General features: G+C 37.1%; 1 long non-coding RNA gene across 1 annotated transcript; it reads left to right on the forward strand.

The window, feature by feature from the left end:
• The first annotated feature begins 648 nt into the window (after positions 1–648).
• LOC131048431 (uncharacterized) lies at positions 649–6539 on the forward strand. The gene is made up of 3 exons (XR_009106420.2): positions 649–1346; positions 5529–5600; positions 6040–6539. It is a non-coding gene; the product is annotated as an uncharacterized LOC131048431 (long non-coding RNA).
• The last annotated feature ends 805 nt before the right edge of the window (positions 6540–7344 follow it).

Raw genomic sequence — 7344 nt, forward strand, 5'->3', positions numbered from 1 at the left:
TTGCAAAAATTGGTATTTGATATCATCCAAGTGCCTCCTAAGTCTACCACTATTTCTTTGACCAATCTTTAGCTATGAACATAATAAAATGAATTGGAATAGAATTTCCGAGTAAAACATTAAAATATCTACTTCCCGGTGCAAAATTAACCATTTTCAAGCTATTTTTCATGATGCAAAAGAATAATTACAATAAAGAAGGTAGTGAAATAAAAACCAGCAAAAATAACAATACAACATTCCATAATAAACAAAAGAAAGATCCAAACAAGAAAAGATCTAAAAGAACATAATCCATAAAACAACAAACTTGACATTAAACACAAAAATTTATTTTATAAAACTTAAAAAAAAAAAAAAAAGTATCTAAATTAATGATATCAGACTTCCACAATCCATAATATATAATCTTAAACTTCCATAATATATAATCTTAAATTTTCTGGATTAGATTTTTGGCATCCTTTATAATCTTAAACTTTATGAATTAAATTGTGTAGTAGTTTTTTTTTGACATCCAAAAAATTTAAGATTATATGGTATCTAAATGATTGCTATTCTTTATGAGAAACATGCACAAAACAACTATTTCTCAAAATTAAAACCAAAACCTTTGGAACTACTCCCTCATAAAAGTAGAATCGATAGCCCAACTTGGGGACGCTACTACTTAAAAAATAACAGCAATAGCATCAGATTTTAGGGTCATGTTTAGCGCTCTAGGTTAGGGTTGAAAAAAAAAGCTATGAGCGTTAGGGTTAGGGTTAAAACGGAAAACCATTAGGGTTAGAGTTAGGCTTGAAAACGAAAATCTAGAAGGGTAAAGGTTGAATTGAGACGGGGCGTTTTAATATATTTATATCCGCGACAGCGATCAAATGCGGATGTTCATTTCGTTGGAATTGCAGGTTCTTTGATCGGTGAGTGTTCTTGGGCCATTTCAAGAGCGCCATTGTGCTGGGAAAATAACACTGCATTATGCAGTCCAAAGCATTATGCAGTGCTGTTTTTCCCATTACAATCTCGTTCTAATAATGGGAATGGAGGATTTAGCTGGCTAGCTATTCTTCTCACTTTAAACGAAGGCCATCTTTAGGGTTTGAAGATGTGATAGATGTGCAGAGACATTTTTATAAGATTAATCTCACTGCTTTATTACTTTTGGTGTGTTGGAGTCGTTTTAATTGTAACCACAGCAGGATTTGATCGAAAAGGAATCAATTTTACCTGATATTCGTATTCGAATGCTATCAGCACTAACCATACGATTTGTTTGTGGTTTTTTTGTTTTAGATGCAAGATGCTAGGCTCCTACCAAAAGGATCCCTAAACTTTTGCGTTATAAGGTGTGATTTACAAGAGTTTTAGTAACTGATTTGTTTGTTTTTTATTTATGGATTTTGGATTAGCCGGTCTGGTTTTATTATGGACCGTTTTGCTTTTAATTTTCAATTATCTTAGAAGCCAATTTCTTTTTAGACTTGTTCGTTTTCTACATGATATTGGCTACTTTGGTTTCATCTAGTATTTCTAGATGTATACCTTCTCTTTGGACTACTCATCTCTATTTATCTAGAGTTCTGAAACTTTGTAACAACGATATGGAAAAGGAAATTATTCTCCTCTGCTCGATTCAATTTCTTGTTAGATTTTCAAATCTTTGTGGGCTATTTTTATAATTTCAAACCGTATTTGGGAAAATTGTAATTTTGAACCATTTTGATTAGAGTTTCTTTTTGTGTCATGACAAGTTTAAAGTTGTCTGTTCTTGAATCAGGCTAATAATTTTCTTATTTCAAATTTCGTTCCTTCCGTTTATGATCTTATATACGAACTGTATTTGTAATTCTAAATTTAGCTGTAGACTCTATCAATTCATTATTAACATTTATGGGGTCTTAATTTGGATTAGGGGTATCAATTGTTGCGAGGGTTGTTATACCTTTTGTTCCAAAAATTGAACAAATAAAACCTATTGTTTGAAACATAAAATATCAATTTTTGTTAGGAAATGTACCAATAGTTGTTAGGAAATGTACTAATATTGTAAAAAGTAACCAATCAGGTGATGCCATATCAACTGCACAACTATTGGGGCCTCTTTTACACGTCTATTGGTCTCACTTTTTTTTTGGGCTGTTTTGGACACCTCGACAAAAAGCATGCTGATGTGGCACCATTCTTGATGATGTGGTGCTGCTGAAAGCTTAGTTATAAGCAGGGGACTTACCAAGTAAGCTACTGTAAAAAATTGAGAGTGATTTGAAATTTCCATGTAAGATTTTGAGAAGCTCAAAGTTAGGATGTTCAACTACTTGTGCTCTTCACCTAACTATAAATACAAATCTAAACTTAAATGCCTATTTTGTAGTACAGAGTTGATCTGGTTTGACTTTTAAAGTATTAGATTTCCACAGTCCATTCTAGTATTGCAAGTAGTCTCTGGATTTAATTGTGTGAGCAGTTTTTTGGACCATCAACATTCCTGATGATGGATCATCGAGTTGTGGAATGGAATCATGTTACCTAGGTGTGAAATTGCTCTAGTCCATTAAATTACATTATTACTGAGTATTCATCAAACATATATCATATTAAGCATCCTGCATGAGCAGTTGTCCTAGATCAATGCTCCGATATCGCAGGGGAACATGACTTTTTTTATTTATGAGATCCTTATATGCTTCTGTAAATATTACTAGTTCCTTATTAAGATTGAGGACCTAGACACACAAGTGGCACTTCTTTGACAAGATTCCTATGACAAGCTTTTTTGTCCCATTTGTGCTAAAGCAAAATCTATTAAATATGCTTCCAGGTTTTGTCATCTGCACACATCTTGTTGTTCTCCCTTTTTTTTAAACTCCCTAGCCAATCGTTTAGCTCGCATATTCGGAAAATCAAAGTAGATGCCCAGTTCCAACTTATGGCATGGGAGATCTTGAATTTTAAACTACATATTGCAGTTGTACCAAATTTATTCAATTTCCCCGTCTTGTCCCATTTGTGCAAAAGCAGAGTCTATTAAACATGTTTCGTGGTTCTGTCCACCTTCCCTGTCTTGTCCCATTTGTGCAAAAGCAGAGTCTATTAAACATGCTCGTGGTTCTGTCCACCTTCCCTGTCTTGTCCCATTTGTGCAAAAGCAGAGTCTATTAAACATGCTCGTGGTTCTGTCCACCTGCACACAACTTGTGGCTCTCACTTTTTGGCAGTCTCCTTTCACTCTTTGAAAAGCTTGGTCATGGAAGTCTGCCCTTCTAGGAGGCTCTGCCTTGTAGGAAACCCTCTCCCGCTCCTGTAAACATGTCATCCCCAAACTTATTTGGAAGTTTTGTTGCATGGTTTGTTCTTTCTGGTACGTTCCCCATTCAATTTGATGTCTAGTTAGTTTGTGTCAGTCTGTCCCTCCATATTACCAACCTTTTTGCTAGCCTTTGAAACCCTTTTGAGCGAGGTAGAATTGAAGATCGCTATGCACATCCTTCATGGGTAGAGATATATCCATTTTTACTACCATCTACCTTTCGATTCCCACTTACTTATCTCCCATATAAGCTGTACCTAATATTGCTATAAACATTTGGTCCAAATATACATACCCATTCCTTACTACTAACATACATTATATCAAAATTTGGGTTTTTATCCCCATAGAAAAAAAGTTCTATTCTACCCACTTTTATCATAACCAAAATTTTAGACAGTAAACTCCTCAACCTGTCAGCCCAGTCCACGAACCAAGCTAGCCCTAGCCACTGCTGGGTAGTCTGGGCCACTCATGCTGTGGTCTGCCATCTCTAGCTCTGCTGGAAGTGCCTCGTCAACATCCACATCATTGCCACATTGCCACCACCTGCATTACTACCACCAACCGCCACCAACCCCTCTTCCTCGTCATCACTCACCAACCCCTCATACACCAGGTATCTCTGCAACCATCCAATGCCACCTCTTTTCAAGGGATCTGCCATTTTCTTGAGAAACAGAGCATTTCTCTCCACCACCATTCATCTTTGCACCAGCCTTGTTTCATCTACAAAGATCAAAATGGGAAAAAAATTTGCTCCTCTTCCCCGCCTGCACACCACAAAGTTTTTGCACCTCTTCCCTGCTTGTGCACCACAAAAGTCTTCAGGGAGCAGAATCACTCTCCTCTAATCCACATTTTCCATTACATCATCAAGATCTCCCAGGTAGCATTTCCTCACTAATTTCCTACTTAAGATGCCTACCATATCTTTCCCTTCACCTGCATCAAGCAGACTTGCAACAAACATGGCCAAAATGTTGGTATTAATCCTGTACCAGTGTTCAGCCTTCAGGAAATTGTCCCCCAATATCCTCTAGACTGCATGGACCACCATTCCATGTCCGACATAGAACACTTAAGTCTCTTCTTAAAGACGTCGCCAAAGAAACACCATTTGCCTTTTTCTACAGTACAATCTCAGAGGTGTATCATGGCAGACCTATTTTTTCAAACTTGCAAATGACAATGCCTCTCCAAAGCCTCTATAAAATTCGCCTCCACTTCTTTAAATCATGTGGCCTAGGATTCAATGTACACCACACCGTCAACCACGTATTGTCCCAGCCCCAAATAGTGGGAATGAGATCCTGGCACCTTAGCATCACACGTGAGGCCGGGGAAGAACGTCCTCACCACACTACACCTCATCTCCCGTCACACAATGTTGCCGAATTATCTATATTGGATTCATCGACCTTGTGTCACGAATGCTCATGTCCAATCATCCCTCCATTTCGAGCTCAATTGGGAAATGCATCCTAAACAACCTGAGTTTAGCGATTATAATCAAGTCCTCTGACGTCATGGCCGACTTCGCCGTATGCCCCTTTGCCACCTCATCTCTCACCTGACCCCTTGGTCCATCTCATCTCTCACCTGCCCCCCGATCCACCTCGGCAGCTCTCATGGCTAATGTATCAGCTTCTTGATTTCCTTATCTATATATGTGAGTGATTTGAACCCATTGAGTCTCTAATGATTTCTTCTATTAGCCTCAGCCATTTTTCCAGTTTCCAATTTGGAATTGAGTTTTGCCTAATCCTTCTAAATGAATTCTTGCTGTTCCAAGCTCCAGTCCACACTTTAAGCCCAACAGTGCCACTCTAAACTCTGCTTCATTATTCGTTGCAACTCCTAGATGTTCAGTTTTTTCAAACCAAAGTTTTACCTTCATGGTCTCTAGCTATGCATCCTGCACCACTTAGCCCTAGCTTTCCTCTAGGCGACCCATCAAAGTTAACTTTGATCCATCCCATTTCTGGTTTCATCCATTTGACATCTTCTCTCGAATTGCTTGGAAGATTAGCCTCCCTGACCCCATTAACAGGGGAGGTAGCTTTACAATGTTAAAGGTTGCACACTCCTGAATAAAGATTCTTTGAATACTAATGACTGCTGTACAATCATTTATTTAGCCTCGTCATTAATTGCAAGGCTCTTGCTAGTTAAGTGCAGTGGCTTGTCAATATGAGTGCAATAAATTTTCTTTGTTTAGGTGATGGAGAACAATGCACATGCAAGTATGGGACCAGTGGTGTTCAAAGGGAGACATCAATCAAGATTGACGGTAATTGTTATTTCTCTTCATGGATTCGTTATCTCCAATTATTTGGTTGTTTTAGCTCTATTTTGTTGAAACAGGTGGTGTTCAAAGAGAAACATCAATCAAAATTGACTGGTTGTTTTTTCTCTTAATGGACTTGTTAACGTCAATTCTTTGGTTGTTTTGGCTCCATTTTGTTTCATTATTTCTATGATGACAGCCTTGTTTATCATGTAATGCTCCGGCCTTTGAATGCTCAGCTTGTTAAAGCTCTCTACAGTTATTGCTGTTATGCTTTTCAGGCTGCACACTCCCATTTGATGGCCGACCAGTTTGATTTCTAGAGTCAAGCTTGTATCCTCTATTCTGCTCTCTCGTGTTATGCTGAGTGCTGTTACATTTTTGCAGCATGGTTGTGACTTCTCTTGTAGCCATTGGAACTGACTTTTGCTTACTGATGCAGTTGACCAATCCAATAAAAAAAATGGAGAAGAGAAAGTAGATGTGTTTTCCCACGAGAAAATATGCAATCAAGGCTTATAAGATTAGGACCACTTCGGTCCATAGATCATATCTCCACGAGTTTTCTTATGTACATCCCTGACTAGATCTTTTCATTCATTTGGACTTGATTGAATGCTCTTTAGAGGCGTAGCATTTAACTGTTGTAGGAGAGTAAGGATATATGCTGATCGTGTCTTTAGTTGTCTCTGAAAGGCATTAAGCCTGTAAAGATATCAAAAGATTGGCAGAAGCAGCAAATAATGTTGAGCTTTAGGTTTTTCTACTGTCTGCAGTTCTTTTTTGTTTCTTTTCATACATGCATTTCTTTATGGGAAATACTAAGAGGACACCACACAAATTCAACTAAGTTGTTTTTATAGGGAATGAGATCTGTGTTGGTGAATTAGCTATGGAATACATATGCTAAGTGTAGATCGATACATATTGTAGGCCAATAGAAGTACCTCGATTCATGTATATTTGCTCAACAATCACCAATGAGGCTATAAAGTGCTTCAAGAAGTTAATGCTAATTTGTGCTAGGTGACACAGTTCACTTCTGTGGAAATAGTATCACTCACTAGGCAAAATTTTGTAACTTTCAATACACGCTTAATAAGTTCTCAAATTGCACTACAATAATAACAAATAGAATTAGTTTACCGGTTTGTTATATATTCTTGGATGATGACAATTTCTAATAGATTGGTCTTCAATCTACAGTTCAAAATGGACTTGATAAAGAGGCACTTTAAAGGTCTAGCTCACAAGATATGATGGGATTGGTCCCTTGAGATCTCATCCTCCTAAAATCAACAGAACATGTGTCAGTTGGGTTTTTGGATTACTTGGTATGTCTCAGGGTAGAAGACATGTTACTCTGAAGGGGTTAGTTCAAGTTAGAACACAAGTAACAATTATTTCTATTAGAACATTGATTATATTCTTGTCCACATTGTTATCATTTTCTATTAAGACGTTGATTACATTCTTGTTCATATTGTTATCATTTCTAAAACTTCGTTGCAATCAAATGATGGCTCGTTAATTCAATTCATGACCCTACATCACATAAAAATTAATAAAAAATTACATTTCTCTGTTGTGAAATTGTCACCTTCAATCATCTAAAACACCACAAATTATTATTCTTTTTTCTTTGGCTTACAATTCTTTATTTTTTTTCCATAATCTATTATTTTGCTCCTTAAATCAATGGTTGACCCCCAACAAATAGTTTATTGGCTCTAACAAACTATTATCT

The sequence above is a fragment of the Cryptomeria japonica genome, chromosome 7 (assembly GCF_030272615.1).
Source record: "Cryptomeria japonica chromosome 7, Sugi_1.0, whole genome shotgun sequence".
Lineage (NCBI taxonomy): Eukaryota > Viridiplantae > Streptophyta > Pinopsida > Cupressales > Cupressaceae > Cryptomeria > Cryptomeria japonica.